This window comes from Lissotriton helveticus, chromosome 4_1 (genome assembly GCF_964261635.1).
Source record: "Lissotriton helveticus chromosome 4_1, aLisHel1.1, whole genome shotgun sequence".
Classification (NCBI taxonomy): Eukaryota; Metazoa; Chordata; class Amphibia; order Caudata; family Salamandridae; genus Lissotriton; species Lissotriton helveticus.
The window spans coordinates 70,909,704-70,927,861 of NC_136063.1; positions in this window are offsets into that span (position 1 = coordinate 70,909,704).

The following is an 18,158-nucleotide window of genomic DNA, read 5'->3' on the forward strand; positions in this document are numbered from 1 at the left end:
CTCACAGCACACACAGCTCTCACAGCCCACACAGCTCTCACAGCCCACAGAGCTCTCACAGCTCTCACATCCCACACAGCTCACAGCCCACACAGCTCACAGCCCACACAGCTCTCACAGCCCCCAGAGCTCTCACACCTCACACTGCTCACATCCCACACAGCTCTCACAGCTCTCACAGCCCATACAGCTCTCACAGCCCACACAGCTCTCACAGCCCACACAGCTCTCACAGCCCACACAGCACACACTCTCACAGCCCACACAGCTCTCACAGCCCACACAGCTCTCACAGCCCACACAGCTCTCACAGCCCACATAGCTCTCACAGCTCACACAGCCCACACAGCTCACATTCCACAAGGCTCCCACAGCTCTCACAGCCCATACAGCTCTCACAGCTCTCACAGCCCACACAACTCTCACAGCACACACAGCTCTCACAGCCCACACAGCTCTCACATGCACACAGCCCTCACAGCCCAAACAGCCCTCACAGCCCTCACAGCCCACAAAACGTTCACAGCCCACACAGCTCTCACAGCCCACACAGCTCTCACAGCCCACACAGCTCTCACAGCCCACACAGCTCTCACAGCTCTCACAGCCCACACTCTCACAGCCCACACAGCTCTCACAGCCCGCACGACTATCACAGCCCACACAGCTGTCACAACTCTCACAGCCCACACAGCCCACACAGCTCTCACAACCCACACAGCTCTCACAGCTCACACAGCCCTCAAAGCCCACACAGCTCACATCCCACACAGCTCTCACAGCCCATACAGCTCTCACAGCCCACACAGCTCTCACAGCCCACACAGCTCTCACAGCCCACAAAGCCCACACAGCTCTCCCAGCCCACACAGCTCTCACAGCCCACGGATGTCTCACAGCTCTCACAGCCCACACAGCTCACAGCCCACACAGCTCACTGATCACACAGCTCTCACATCCCACACAGCTCTCACAGCTCACACAGCCCACACAGCTCTCACAGCCCACACAGCTCTCACATTCCACACAGCTCTCACAGCCCACACAGCTCGCACAGCCCACACAGCTCTCACAGCCCACGAAGCCCTTACAGCCCTCACAGCCTCCACAGATCACATCCCACACAGCACTCACAGCTCTCACAGCCCATACAGCTATCACAGCCCATACAGCTATCACAGCCCACACAGCTCTCACAGCCCACGCAGCTCACAGTCCTCACAGCTTTCACAGGCCTCACAGCCCTCACAGCCCACACAGCTCTCACAGCCCACACAGCTCTCACAGCCCACAGAGGTCTCACAGCTCACACAGCCCTCACAGCCCACACAGCTCACATCCCACAGAGCTCTCACAGCTCTCACAGCCAATACAGCTCTCACAGCTCTCACAGCCCACACAGCTCTCACAGCCCTCACAGCCCTCACAGCCCACACAGCTGTCACATGCCTCACAGCCCTCACAGCCCTCACAGCCCACACAGCCCACACAGCCCTCACAGCCCACAAAACTTGTACAGCCCACACAGCTCTCACAGCCCACACAGCTCTCACAGCCCACACAGCTCTCACAGCCCACACAGCTCTCACAGCTCTCACAGCCCACACACCCCACACTCTCACAGCCCACACAGCTCTCCCAGCCCGCACAGCTCTCACAGCCCACACTGCTGCCACAGCTCTCATAGCCCACACAGCTCTCACAACCCACACAGCTCACACAGCTCACACAGCCCTCACAACCCACACAGCTCACACAGCTCACACAGCCCTCACAACCCACACAGCTCATATCCTACACAGCTCTCACAGTTCTCACAGCCCATACAGCTCTCACAGCCCACACAGCTCTCACAGCCCACACAGCTCTCACAGCCCTCAGAGCTCTCACAGCTCTCCCAGCCCACACAGCTCACAGCCCACACAGTTCACAGCCCACACAGCTCTCACAGCCCACACAGCTCTCACACCTCACACAGCTCACATCCCACACAGCTCTCACAGCTCTCACAGCCCACACAGCTCTCACAGCTCCCATAGCCCAAACAGCCCACACTCTCACAGCCCACACAGCTCTCACAGCCCACACAGCTCTCACAGCCCACACAGCTCTCACAGCCCACAGAGCTCTCACAGCTCACACCCCACACAGCTCACATCCCACAGAGCTCTCACAGCTCTCACAGCCCATACAGCTCTCACAGCTCTCACAGCCCACAGAGCTCTCAAAGCACACACATCTCTTACAGCTCACACAGCTCTCACAAGCCTCACAGCCCTCACAGCCCTCACAGCCCACAACACTCTCACAGCCCACACAGCTCTCACAGCCCACACAGCCCACACAGCTCTCACAGCCCACACAGCTCTCACAGCTCTCACAGCCCACACACCCCACACTCTCACAGCCCACACAGCTCTCACAGCCCGCACAGCTCTCACAGCCCACACAGCTGTCACAGCTCTCACCGCCCACACAGCCCACACAGCTCTGACAACCCACACAGCTCTCACAGCTCACACAGCCCTCACAGCCCACACAGCTCATATCCCACACAGCTCTCACAGCTCTCACAGCCCATACAGCTCTCACAGCCCACACAGCTCTCACAGTCCACACAGCTCTCACAGCCCACAGAGCTCTCACAGCTCTCCCAGCCCACACAGCTCACAGCCCACACGGCTCTCACAGCTCACGTCCCACACAGCTCTCACAGCTCTCACAGCCCATACAGCTCTCACAGCCCTCACAGCTCTCACTGCCCACACAGCTCTCACAGCTCACAGCCCTCACAGCCCACACTCTCCCAGCCCGCACAGCTCTCACAGCCCACACAGCTCTCACAGCCCACACAGCTCTCACAGCTCACACAGCCCTCACAGCCCACACAGCTCACATCCCACAGAGCTCTCAGAGCTCTCACAGCCCATACAGCTCTCACATCTCTCACAGCCCACCCAGCTCTCACAGCACACACAGCTCTCACAACCCACACAGCTCTCACGGGCCTCACAGCCCTCACAGCCCACAAAACTCCCACAGCCCACACAGCTCTCACAGCCCAAACAGCCCACTCTCTCACAGCCCACACAGCTCTCACAGCCCACACAGCTCTCACAGCCCACACAGCTCTCACAGCCCACAGAGCTCTCACAGCTCACACCCCACACAGCTCACATCCCACAGAGCTCTCACAGCTCTCACAGCCCATACAGCTCTCACAGCTCTCACAGCCCACAGAGCTCTCACAGCACACACAGCTCTTACAGCCCATACAGCTCTCACAAGCCTCACAGCCCTCACAGCCCTCACAGCCCACAACACTCTCACAGCCCACACAGCTCTCACAGCCCACACAGCCCACACAGCTCTCACAGCCCACACAGCTCTCATAGCTCTCACAGCCCACACACCCCACACTCTCACAGCCCGCACAGCTCTCACAGCCCACACAGCTCTCACAGCCCACACAGCTGTCACAGCTCTCGCAGCCCACAAAGCCCACACAGCTCTGACAACCCACACAGCTGTCACAGCTCACACAGCCCTCACAGCCCACACAGCTCATATCCCACACAGCTCTCACAGCTCTCACAGCCCATACAGCTCTCACAGCCCACACAGCTCTCACAGTCCACACAGCTCTCACAGCCCACAGAGCTCTCACAGCTCTCCCAGCCCACACAGCTCACAGCCCACACGGCTCTCACAGCTCACATCCCACACAGCTCTCACAGCTCTCACAGCCCATACAGCTCTCACAGCCCACACAGCTCTCACAGCCCACACAGCCCTCACAGCTCACAGCCCTCACAGCCCACACTCTCCCAGCCCGCACAGCTCTCACAGCCCACACAGCTCTCACAGCCCACACAGCTCTCACAGCTCACACAGCCCTCACAGCCCACACAGCTCACATCCCACAGAGCTCTCACAGCTCTCACAGCCCATACAGCTCTCACATCTCTCACAGCCCACACAGCTCTCACAGCACACACAGCTCTCACAACCCACACAGCTCTCACAGGCCTCACAGCCCTCACAGCCCTCACAGCCCTCACAGCCCACAAAACTTCCACAGCCCACACAGCTCTCACAGCCCACACAGCCCACACAGCTCTCACAGCCCACACAGCTCTCACAGCCCACACAGCTCTCAGAGCTCTCACAGCCCACACACCCCACACTCTCACAGCCCACACAGCTCTCACAGCCCGCACAGCTCTTACAGCCCACACAGCTGTCACAGCTATCACAGCCCACACAGCCCACACAGCTCTCACAACCCACACAGCTCTCACAGCCCTTACAGCCCACACAGCTCATATCCCACACAGCTCTCACAGCCCATACAGCTCTCGCAGCCCACACAGCTCTCAAAGCCCACACAGCTCTCACAGCTCTCCCATCCCACACAGCTCACAGCCCACACAGTTCACAGCCCACACAGCTCTCACAGCCCACACAGCTCTCACAGCCCACACAGCTCTCACACCTCACACAGTTCACATCCCACACAGCTCTCACAGCTCTCACAGCCCACACAGCTCTCACAGCTCCCACAGCCCACACAGCCCACACTCTCACAGCCCACACAGCTCTCACAGCCCACACAGCTCTCACAGCCCACACAGCTCTCACAGCCCACAGAGCTCTCACAGCTCACACAACCCTCACAGCCCACACAGCTCACATCCCACAGAGCTGTCACAGCTCACAACCATACAGCTCTCACAGCTCTCACAGCCCAAACAGCTCTCACAGCACACACAGCTCTTACAGCCCACACAGCTCTCACAGCACACACAGCTCTTACAGCCCACACAGCTCTCACAGGCATCACAGCTCTCACAGCCCACACAGCCCTCACAGCCCTCACAGCCCACAAACCTCTCACAGCCTACACAGCTCTCACAGCCCACACAGCCCACACAGCTCTCACAGCCCACAGAGCTCTCACAGCCCACACAGATCTCACAGCTCTCCCAGCCCACACACCCCACACTCTCACAACCCACACAGCTCTCATAGCCCACACAGCTCTCACAGCCCACACAGCTGTCACAGCTCTCACAGCCCACACAGCCCACACAGCTGTCACAGCTCTCACAGCCCACACAGCCCACACAGCTCTCACAACCCACACAGCTCTCACAGCTAACACAGCCCTCACAGCCCACACAGCTCATATCCCACACAGCTCTCACAGCTCTCACAGCCCATACAGCTCTCACAGCCCACACAGCTCTCACAGCCCACACAGCTCTCACAGCCCACAGAGCTCTCACTGCTCTCACAGCCCCACACAGCTAACAGCCCACACAGCTCTCACACCTCACACAGCTCACATCCCACACAGCTCTCACAGCTCTCACAGCCCATACAGCGCTCACAGCCCACACAGCTCTCACAACCCACACAGCTCTCACAGCCCACACAGCCCACACTCTCCCAGCCCACACAACTCTCACAGCCCACACAGCTCTCACAGCCCACACAGCTCTCATAGCTCACACAGCCCTCACAGCCCACACAGCTCACATCCCACAGAGCTCTCACAGCTCTCACAGCCCATACAGCTCTCACAGCTCTCACAGCCCACACAGCTTTCACAGCACACACAGCTCTCACAGCCCACACAGCTCTCACAGGCCTCACAGCCCTCACAGATCACACAGCCCTCACAGCCCTCACAGCCCACAAAACACTCACAGCCCACACAGCTCTCACAGCCCACACAGCCCACACAGCTCTCACAGCCCACACAGCTCTCACAGCCCACACAGCTCTCACAGCTCTCACAGCCTACACACCCCACACTTCCACAGCCCACACAGCTCTCACAGCCCGTACAGCTCTCACAGCCCACACAGCTGTCACAGCTCTCACAGCCCACACAGCTCTCACAACCCACACAGCTCATACAGCCCTTACAGCTCACACAGCTCATATCCCACACAGCTCTCACAGCTCTCACAGCCCATACAGCTCTCACAGCCCACACTGCTCTCACAGCCCACACAGCTCTCACAGCCCACAGAGCTCTCACAGCTCTCACAGCCCACACAGCTCACAGCCCACACAGCTCACAGCCCACACAGCTCTCACAGCCCCCACTGCTCTCACACCTCACACAGCTCACATCCCAGACAGCTCTCACAGCTCTCACAGCGCTCACAGCCCACACAGCTCTCACAGCACACACAGCTCTCACAGCCCACACAGCTCTCACAGGCCTCACATCCCTCACAGCCCTCACAGCCCTCACAGCCCTCACAGCCCACAAAACTCTCACAGCCCACACAGCCCACACAGCTCCCACAGCCCACACAGACCACACAGCCCTCACAGCCCACACAGGTCTACCAGCCCACACAGCTCTCACAGCTCTCACAGCCCACACACCCCACACTCTCACAGCCCACACAGCTCTCACAGCCCGCACAGCTCACACAGCCCACACAGCTGTCACAGCTCTCACAGCCCACACAGCCCACACAGCTCTCATAACCCACACAGCTCACACAGCCCTTACAGCCCACACAGCTCATATCCCACACAGCTCTCACAGCCCATACAGCTCTCACAGCCCACACAGCTCTCACAGCCCACACAGCTCTCACAGCCCACAGAGCTCTCACAGCTCTCCCAGCCCACACAGCTCACAGCCCACACAGTTCACAGCCCACACAGCTCTCACAGCCCACACAGCTCTCACACCTCACACAGCTCACAGCCCACACAGCTCTCACAGCTCTCACAGCCTACACACCCCACACTTCCACAGCCCACACAGCTCTCACAGCCCGTACAGCTCTCACAGCCCACACAGCTGTCACAGCTCTCACAGCCCACACAGCCCACACAGCTCTCACAACCCACACAGCCCACACAGCCCTTACAGCCCACACAGCTCATATCCCACACAGCTCTCACAGCCCATACAGGTCTCACAGCCCACACTGCTCTCAAAGCCCACACAGCTCTCACAGCCCACAGAGCTCTCACAGCTCTCACAGCCCACACAGCTCACAGCCCACACAGCTCACAGCCCACACAGCTCTCACAGCCCCCACTGCTCTCACACAGCTCACATCCCAGGCAGCTCTCACAGCCCACACAGCTCTCACAGCCCACACAGCTCTCACAGCCCACACAGCCCACACAGCTCTCACAGCCCACACAGCTCTCACAGCCCACACAGCTCTCACAGCTCTCCCAGCCCACACACCCCACACTCTCACAGCCCACACAGCTCTCATAGCCCACACAGCTCTCACAGCCCACACAGCTGTCACAGCTCTCACAGCCCACACAGCCCACACAGCTGTCACAGCTCTCACAGCCCACACAGCCCACACAGCTCTCACAACCCACACAGCTCTCACAGCGAACACAGCCCTCACAGCCCACACAGCTCATATCCCACACAGGTCTCACAGCTCTCACAGCCCATACAGCTCTCACAGCCCACACAGCTCTCACAGCCCACACAGCTCTCACAGCCCACAGAGCTCTCACTGCTCTCACAGCCCCACACAGCTAACAGCCCACACAGCTCTCACACCTCACACAGCTCACATCCCACACAGCTCTCACAGCTCTCACAGCCCATACAGCGCTCACAGCCCACACAGCTCTCACAACCCACACAGCTCTCACAGCCCACACAGCCCACACTCTCCCAGCCCACACAACTCCCACAGCCCACACAGCTCTCACAGCCCACACAGCTCTCATAGCTCACACAGCCCTCACAGCCCACACAGCTCACATCCCACAGAGCTCTCACAGCTCTCACAGCCCATACAGCTCTCACATAGCTCTCACATCCCACAGAGCTCTCACATCTCTCACAGCCCACACAGCTCTCACACCTCACACAGCTCACATCCCACACACCTCTCACAGCTCTCACAGCCCGTACAGCTCTCACAGCCCACACAGCTCTCACAGCCCACACAGCTCTCACAGCTCTCACAGCCCACACAGCCCTCACTCTCCCAGCCCACACAGCTCTCACAGCCCACACAGCTCTCACAGCCCACACAGCTCTCACAGCCCACACAGCTCACACAGCCCTCACAGCCCACACAGCTCACATCCCACAGAGCTCTCACAGCTCACACATCCCATACTGCTCTCACAGCTCTCACAGCCCACACAGCTCTCACAGCACACACAGCTCTCACAGCACACACAGCTCTCACAGCACACACAGCTCTCACAGCCCACACAGCTCTCACAGGCCTCACAGCCCTCACAGCCCACACAGCCCTCACAGCCGACAAAACTCACAGCCCACACAGCTCTCACAGCCCATACAGCCCATACAGCCCACACACCTCTCACAGCCCACACAGCTCTCACAGCCCACACAGCTCTCACAGCTCTCACAGCCCACACACCCTACACTCTCACAGCCCACACAGCTCTCACAGCCCGCACAGCTCCCACATCCCACACAGCTGTTACAGCTCTCACAGTCCACACAGGTCTCACAACCCACACAGCTCACACAGCCCTTACAGCCCACACAGCTCATATCCCACACAGCTCTCACAGCTCTCGCAGCCCACACAGCTCTCACAGCGCACACAGCTCTCACAGCCCACAGAGCTCTCACAGCTCTCACAGCCCACACAGCTCACAGCCCACACAGCTCACAGCCCACACAGCTCTCACAGCCCCCACAGCTCTCACATCCCACACAGCTCTCACAGCCCATACAGCTCTCACAGCCCATACAGCTCTCACAGCCCACACAGCTCTCACAGCCCACACAGCTCTCACAGCCCCACAGCCCACACTCTCACAGCCCACACAGCTCTCACAGCCCACACAGCTCTCACAGCCCACATAGCTCTCACAGCTCACACAGCCCTCACAGCCCACATCCCACAAGGCTCTCACAGCTCTCACAGCCCATACAGCTCTCACAGCTCTCACAGCCCACACAACTCTCACAGCACACACAGCTCTCACAGCCCACACAGCTCTCACATGCTCACAGCCCTCACAGCCCACACAGCCCTCACAGCCCTCACAGCCCACAAAATGTTCACAGCCCACACAGCTCTCACAGCCCACACAGCCCACACAGCTCTCACAGCCCACACAGCTCTCACAGCTCTCACAGCCCACACAGCCCACACAGCCCACACTCTCACAGCCCACACAGCTCTCACAGCCCACACAGCTCTCACAGCCCACACAGCTGTCACAGCTCTCACAGCCCACACAGCCCACACAGCTCTCACAACCCACACAGCTCTCACAGCTCTCACAGCTCACACAGCCCTCAAAGCCCACACAGCTCACATCCCACACAGCTCTCACAGCCCATACAGCTCTCACAGCCCACACAGCTCTCACAGCTTTCACAGCCCACACAGCTCTCACAGCCCACACAGCTCTCACAGCCCTCACAGCCCACACAGCCCTCATAGCTCACACAGCCCTCACAGCCCTCACAGCCCACGCAGCTTGCACAGCCCACACAGCTCTCACAGCCCACACAGCTCTCACAGCTCTTACAGCCCACACACCCCACATTCTCACAGCCCACACAGCTCTCATAGCGCGCACAGCTCTCACAGCCCACACAGCTGTCACAGCTGTCACAGCCCACACAGCCCACACAGCTCTCACAACCCACACAGCTCTCACAGCTAACACAGCCCTCACAGCCCACACAACTCATATCCCACACAGCTCTCACATCTCTCACAGCCCATACAGCTCTCACAGCCCACACAGCTCTCACAGCCCACACAGCTCTCACAGCCCACAGAGCTCTCACTGCTCCCACAGCCCCACACAGCTCACAGCCCACACAGCTCTCACACATCACACAGCTCACATCCCACACAGCTCTCACAGCTCTCACAGCCCATACAGCGCTCACAGCCCACACAGCTCTCACAGCCCACACAGCTCTCACAGCCCACACAGCCCACACTCTCCCAGCCCACACAACTCTCACAGCCCACACAGCTCTCACAGCCCACACAGCTCTCACAGCTCACACAGCCCTCACAGCCCACACAGCTCACATGCCACAGAGCTCTCACAGCTCTCACAGCCCATACAGCTCTCACAGCTCTCACAGCCCACACAGCTTTCACAGCACACACAGCTCTCACAGGCCTCACAGCCCTCATAGATCACACAGCCCTGACAGCCCTCACAGCCCACAAAACACTCACAGCCTACACAGCTCTCACAGCCCACACAGCCCACACAGCTCTCACAGCCCACACAGCTCTCACAGCCCACACAGCTCTCACAGCTCTCACAGCCTACACACCCCACACTTCCACAGCCCACACAGCTCTCGCAGCCCGTACAGCTCTCACAGCCCACACAGCTGTCACAGCTCTCACAGCCCACACAGCCCACACAGCTCTCACAACCCACACAGCTCACACAGCCCTTACAGCCCACACAGCTCATATCCCACACAGCTCTCACAGCTCTCACAGCCCATACAGCTCTCACAGCCCACACTGCTCTCACAGCCCACACAGCTCTCACAGCCCACACAGCTCTCACAGCCCACACAGCTCTCACAGCTCTTACAGCCCACACACCCCACATTCTCACAGCCCATACAGCTCTCATAGCCCGCACAGCTCTCACAGCCCACACAGCTGTCACAGCTCTCACAGCCCACACAGCCCACACAGCCCACACAGCTCTCACAACCCACACAGCTCTCACAGCTAACACAGCCCTCACAGCCCACACAGCTCATATCCCACACAGCTCTCACAGCTCTCACAGCCCATACAGCTCTCACAGCCCACACAGCTCTCACAGCCCACACAGCTCTCACAGCCCACAGAGCTCTCACTGCTCTCACAGCCCACACAGCTCTCACACCTCACACAGCTCACATCCCACACAGCTCTCACAGCTCTCACAGCCCATACAGCGCTCACAGCCCACACAGCTCTCACAGCCCACACAGCTCTCACAGCCCACACAGCCCACACTCTCCCAGCCCACACAACTCTCACTGCCCACACAGCTCTCACAGCCCACACAGCTCTCACAGCTCGCACAGCCCTCACAGCCCACACAGCTCACATCCCACAGAGCTCTCACAGCTCTCACAGCCCATACAGCTCTCACAGCTCTCACAGCCCACACAGCTTTCACAACACACACAGCTCTCACAGCCCACACAGCTCTCACAGGCCTCACAGCCCTCACAGATCACACAGCCCTCACAGCCCTCACAGCCCACAAAACACTCACAGCCCACACAGCTCTCACAGCCCACACAGCCCACACAGCTCACACAGCACACACAGCTCTCACAGCTCTCACAGCCTACACACCCAACACTTTCACAGCCCACACAGCTCTCACAGCCCGTACAGCTCTCACAGCCCACACAGCTGTCACAGCTCTCACAGCCCACACAGCCCACACAGCTCTCACAACCCACACAGCTCACACAGCCCTTACAGCCCACACAGCTCATATCCCACACAGCTCTCACAGCCCACACACCCCACACTCTCACAGCCCACACAGCTCTCACTCACAGCCCGCACAGCTCACACAGCCCACACAGGTGTCACAGCTCTCAGAGCCCACACAGCCCACACAGCTCTCACAACCCACACAGCTCACACAGCCTTTACAGCCCACACAGCTCATATCCCACACAGCTCTCACAGCCCATACAGCTCTAACAGCCCACACAGCTCTCACAGCCCACACAGCTCTCACAGCCCACAGAGCTCTCACAGCTCTCCCAGCCCACACAGCTCACAGCCCACACAGTTCACAGCCCACACAGCTCTCACAGCCCACACAGCTCTCACAACTCACACAGCTCACATCCCACACAGCTCTCACAGCTCTCACAGCCCACACAGCTCTCACAGCCCACACAGCTCTCACAGCTCCCACAGCCCACAGAGCCCACACTCTCACAGCCCACACAGCTCTCACAGCCCACACAGCTCTCACAGCCCACACAGCTCTCACAGCCCACAGAGCTCTCACAGCTCACACAGCCCTCACAGCCCACACAGCTCACATCCCACAGAGCTCTCACAGCTCTCACAGCCCATACAGCTCTCATAGCACACACAGCTCTTACAGCCCACACAGCTCTCACAGGACTCACAGCCCTCACAGCCCACAAAACTCTCACAGCCCACACAGCTCTCATAGCCCACACAGCCCACACAGCTCTCACAGCCCACACAGCTCTCACAGCCCACACAGCTCTCACAGCCCACACAGCCCATACACCCCACACTCTCACAGCCCACACAGCTCTCACAGCCCGCACAGCTCTCACAGCCCACATAGCTGTCACAGCTCTCACAGCCCACTCAGCCCACACAGCTCTCACAACCCACACAGCTCTCACAGCCCTCACAGCCCACTCAGCTCATATCCCACACAGCTCTCACAGCTCTCACAGCCTATACAGCTCTCACAGCCCACACAGCTCTCACAGCCCACACAGCTCTCACATCCCACAGAGCTCTCACAGGTCTCACAGCCCACACAGCTCTCACACCTCACACAGCTCACATCCCACACACCTCTCACAGCTCTCACAGCCCGTACAGCTCTCACAGCCCACACAGCTCTCACAGCCCACACAGCTCTCACAGCTCTCACAGCCCACACAGCCCTCACTCTCCCAGACCACACAGCTCTCACAGCCCACACAGCTCTCACAGCCCACACAGCTCTCACAGCCCACACAGCTCACACAGCCCTCACAGCCCACACAGCTCACATCCCACAGAGCTCTCACAGCTCTCACAGCCCATACTACTCTCACAGCTCTCACAGCCCACACAGCTCTCACAGCACACACAGCTCTCACAGCACACACAGCTCTCACAGCCCACACAGCTCTCACAGGCCTCACAGCCCTCACAGCCCACACAGCCCTCACAGCCCTCACAGCCCACAAAACTCACAGCCCACACAGCTCTCACAGCCCATACAGCACATACAGCACACACACCTCTCACAGCCCACACAGCTCTCACAGCCCACACAGCTCTCACAGCTCTCACAGCCCACACACCCTACACTCTCACAACCCACACAGCTCTCACTGCCCCCACAGCACCCACAGCCCACACAGCTGTTACAGCTCTCACAGTCCACACAGCTCACACAGGTCTCACAACCCACACAGCTCACACAGCCCTTACAGCCCACACAGCTCATATCCCACACAGCTCTCACAGCTTTCGCAGCCCACACAGCTCTCACAGCGCACACAGCTCTCACGGCCCACAGAGCTCTCACAGCTCTCACAGCCCACACAGCTCACAGCCCACACAGCTCACAGCCCACACAGCTCTCACAGCCCCCACAGCTCTCACATCCCACACAGCTCTCACAGCCCATACAGCTCTCACAACCCATACAGCTCTCACAGCCCACACAGCTCTCACAGCCCACACAGCTCTCACAGCCCCACAGCCCACACTCTCACAGCCCACACAGCTCTCACAGCCCACACAGCTCTCACAGCCCACATAGCTCTCACAGCTCACACAGCCCTCACAGCCCACACAGCTCACATCCCACAAGGCTCTCACAGCTCTCACAGCCCATACAGCTCTCACAGCTCTCACAGCCCACACAACTCTCACAGCACACACAGCTCGCACAGCCCACACAGCTCTCACAGCCCACAAAGTCCTTACAGCCCTCACAGCCTACACAGATCACATCCCACACAGCACTCAGAGCTCTCACAGCCCATACAGCTATCACAGCCCATACAGCTATCACAGCCCACACAGCTCTCACAGCCCACGCAGCTCACAGTCCACACAGCTTTCACAGGCCTCACAGCCCTCACAGCCCACATAGCTCTCACAGCCCACACAGCTCTCACAGCCCACAGAGCTCTCACAGCTCACACAGCCCTCACAGCCCACACAGCTCACATCCCACAGAGCTCTCACAGCTCTCACAGCCAATACAGCTCTCACAGCTCTCACAACCCACACAGCTCTCACAGCATACACAGCCCTGACAGCCCACACAGCTCTCACATGCCTCACAGCCCTCACAGCCCTCACAGCCCACACAGCCCACACAGCCCACAAAACTTGTACAGCACACAAAGCTCTCACAGCCCACACAGCCCACACAGCCCACACAGCTCTCACAGCCCACACAGCTCTCACAGCCCACACAGCTCTCACAGCTCTCACAGCCCACACACCCCACACTCTCACAGCCCACACAGCTCTCCCAGCCCGCACAGCTCTCACAGCCCACACAGCTGCCACAGCTCTCATAGCCCACACAGCTCTCACAACCCACACAGCTCACACAGCTCACACAGCCCTCACAACCCACACAGCTCATATCCTACACAGCTCTCACAGTTCTCACAGCCCATACAGCTCTCACAGCCCACACAGCTCTCACAGCCCACACAGCTCTCACAGCCCTCAGAGCTCTCACAGCTCTCCCAGCCCACACAGCTCACAGCCCACACAGTTCACAGCCCACACAGCTCTCACAGCCCACAAAGCTCTCACACCTCACACAGCTCACATCCCACACAGCTCTCACAGCTCTCACAGCCCACACAGCTCTCACAGCTCCCATAGCCCAAACAGCCCACACTCACAGCCCACACAGCTCTCACAGCCCACACAGCTCTCACAGCCCACACAGCTCTCACAGCCCACAGAGCTCTCACAGCTCACACCCCACACAGCTTATATTCCACAGAGCTCTCACAGCTCTCACAGCCCATACAGCTCTCACAGCTCTCACAGCCCACAGAGCTCTCACAGCACACACAGCTCTTACAGCCCACACAGCTCTCACAAGCCTCACAGCCCTCACAGCCCTCACAGCCCACAACACTCTCACAGCCCACACAGCTCTCACAGCCCACACAGCCCACACAGCTCTCACAGCCCACACAGCTCTCACAGCTCTCACAGCCCACACACCCCACACTCTCACAGCCCACACAGCTCTCACAGCCCGCACAGCTCTCACAGCCCACACAGCTGTCACAGCTCTCACAGCCCACACAGCCCACACAGCTCTGACAACCCACACAGCTCTCACAGCTCACACAGCCCTCACAGCCCACACAGCTCATATCCCACACAGCTCTCACAGCTCTCACAGCCCATACAGCTCTCACAGCCCACACAGCTCTCACAGTCCACACAGCTCTCACAGCCCACAGAGCTCTCACTGCTCTCCCAGCCCACACAGCTCACAGCCCACACGGCTCTCACAGCTCACATCCCACACAGCTCTCACAGCCCATAGAGCTCTCACAGCCCACACAGCTCTCACAGCCCACGCAGCTCTCACAGCTCACAGCCCTCACAGCCCACACTCTCCCAGCCCGCACAGCTCTCACAGCCCACACAGCTCTCACAGCCCACACAGTTCTCACAGCTCACACAGCCCTGACGGCCCACACAGCTCACATCCTACAGAGCTCTCACAGCTCTCACAGCCCATACAGCTCTCACAGTCCTCACAGCCCACAAAACTCCCACAGCTCTCACAGCCCACACAGCTCTCACAGCCCACACAGCTCTCACAGCTCTCACAGCCCACATACCCCACACTCTCACAGCCCACACAGCTCTCACAGCCCGCACAGCTCTCACAGCCCACACAGCTGTCACAGCTATCACAGCCCTTACAGCCCACACAGCTCATATCCCACACAGCTCTCACAGCCCATACAGCTCTCCCAGCCCACACAGCTCTCAAAGTCCACACAGCTCTCACAGCTCTCCCATCCCACACAGCTCACAGCCCACACAGTTCACAGCCCACACAGCTCTCACAGCCCACACAGCTCTCACAGCCCACAGAGCTCTCACACCTCACACAGCTCACATCCCACACAGCTCTCACAGCTCTCACAGCCCACACAGCTCTCACAGCTTCCACAGCCCACACAGCCCACACTCTCACAGCCCACACAGCTCTTACAGCCCACACAGCTCTCACAGCCCACACAGCTCTCACAGCCCACAGAGCTCTCACAGCTCACACAACCCTCACAGCCCACACAGCTCACATCCCACAGAGCTGTCACAGCTCACAGCCCATACAGCTCTCACAGCCCAAACAGCTCTCACAGCACACACAGCTCTTACAGCCCACGTAGCTCTCACAGCACACACAGCTCTTACAGCCCACACAGCTCTCACAGGCCTCACAGCGCTCACAGCCCACACAGCCCTCACAGCCCTCACAGCCCACAAACCTCTCACAGCCCACACAGCTCTCACAGCCCACACAGCTCTCACAGCCCACACAGCTCTCACAGCCCACACAGCTCTCACAGCTCTTACAGCCCACACACCCCACATTCTCACAGCCCACACAGCTCTCATAGCCCGCACAGCTCTCACAGCCCACACAGCTCACAGCTCTCACAGCCCACACAGCCCACACAGCTCTCACAACCCACACAGCTCTCACAGCTAACACAGCCCTCACAGCCCACACAGCTCATATCCCACACAGCTCTCACAGCTCTCACAGCCCATACAGCTCTCACAGCCCACACAGCTCTCACAGCCCACACAGCTCTCACAGCCCACAGAGCTCTCACTGCTCTTACAGCCCCACACAGCTCACAGCCCACACAGCTCTCACACCTCACACAGCTCACATCCCACACAGCTCTCACAGCTCTCACAGCCCATACAGCGCTCACAGCCCACACAGCTCTCACAGCCCACACAGCTCTCACAGCCCACACAGCCCACACTCTCCCAGCCCACACAACTCTCACAGCCCACACAGCTCTCACAGCCCACACAGCTCTCACAGCTCACACAGCCCTCACAGCCCACACAGCTCACATCCCACAGAGCTCTCACAGCTCTCACAGCCCAAACAGCTCTCACAGCTCTCACAGCCCACACAGCTTTCACAGCACGCACAGCTCTCACAGCCCACACAGCTCTCACAGGCCTCACAGCCCTCACAGATCACACAGCCCTCACAGCCCTCACAGCCCACAAAACACTCACAGCCCACACAGCTCTCACAGCCCACACAGCCCACACAGCTCTCACAGCCCACACAGCTCTCACAGCTCTCACAGCCTACACACCCCACACTTCCACAGCCCACACAGCTCTCACAGCCTGTACAGCTCTCACAGCCCACACAGCTGTCACAGCTCTCACAGCCCAAACAGCTCTCACAACCCACACAGCTCACACAGCCCTTACAGCCCACACAGCTCATATCCCACACAGCTCTCACAGCTCTCACAGCCCATGCAGCTCTCACAGCCCACGCTGCTCTCACAGCCCACACAGCTCTCACAGCCCACAGAGCTCTCAGAGCTCTCACAGCCCACACAGCTCACAGCCCACACAGCTCACAGCCCACACAGCTCTCACAGCCCCCACTGCTCTCACACCTCACACAGCTCACATCCCACACACCTCTCACAGCTCTCACAGCTCTCACAGCTCTCACAGCCCACACAGATCTCACAGCACACACAGCTCTCACAGGCCTCACAGCCCTCACAGCCCACACAGCCCTCACAGCCCTCACAGCCCTCACAGCCCACAAAGCTCTCACAGCCCACACAGCTCCCACAGCCCACACAGACCACACAGCTCTCACAGCACACACAGGTCTACCAGCCCACACAGCTCTCAGAGCTCTCACAGCCCACACACCCCACACTCTCACAGCCCACACAGCTCTCACAGCCCACACAGCTCTCACAGCTCTCACAGCCCACACAGCCCTCACTCTCCCAGACCACACAGCTCTCACAGCCCACACAGCTCTCACAGCCCACACAGCTCTCACAGCCCACACAGGTCACACAGCCCTCACAGCCCACACAGCTCACATCCCACAGAGCTCTCACAGCTCTCACAGCCCATACTACTCTCACAGCTCTCACAGCCCACACAGCTCTCACAGCACACACAGCTCTCACAGCACACACAGCTCTCACAGCCCACACAGCTCTCACAGGCCTCACAGCCCTCACAGCCCACACAGCCCTCACAGCCCTCACAGCCCACAAAACTCACAGCCCACACAGCTCTCACAGCCCATACAGCACATACAGCCCACACACCTCTCACAGCCCACACAGCTCTCACAGCCCACACAGCTCTCAC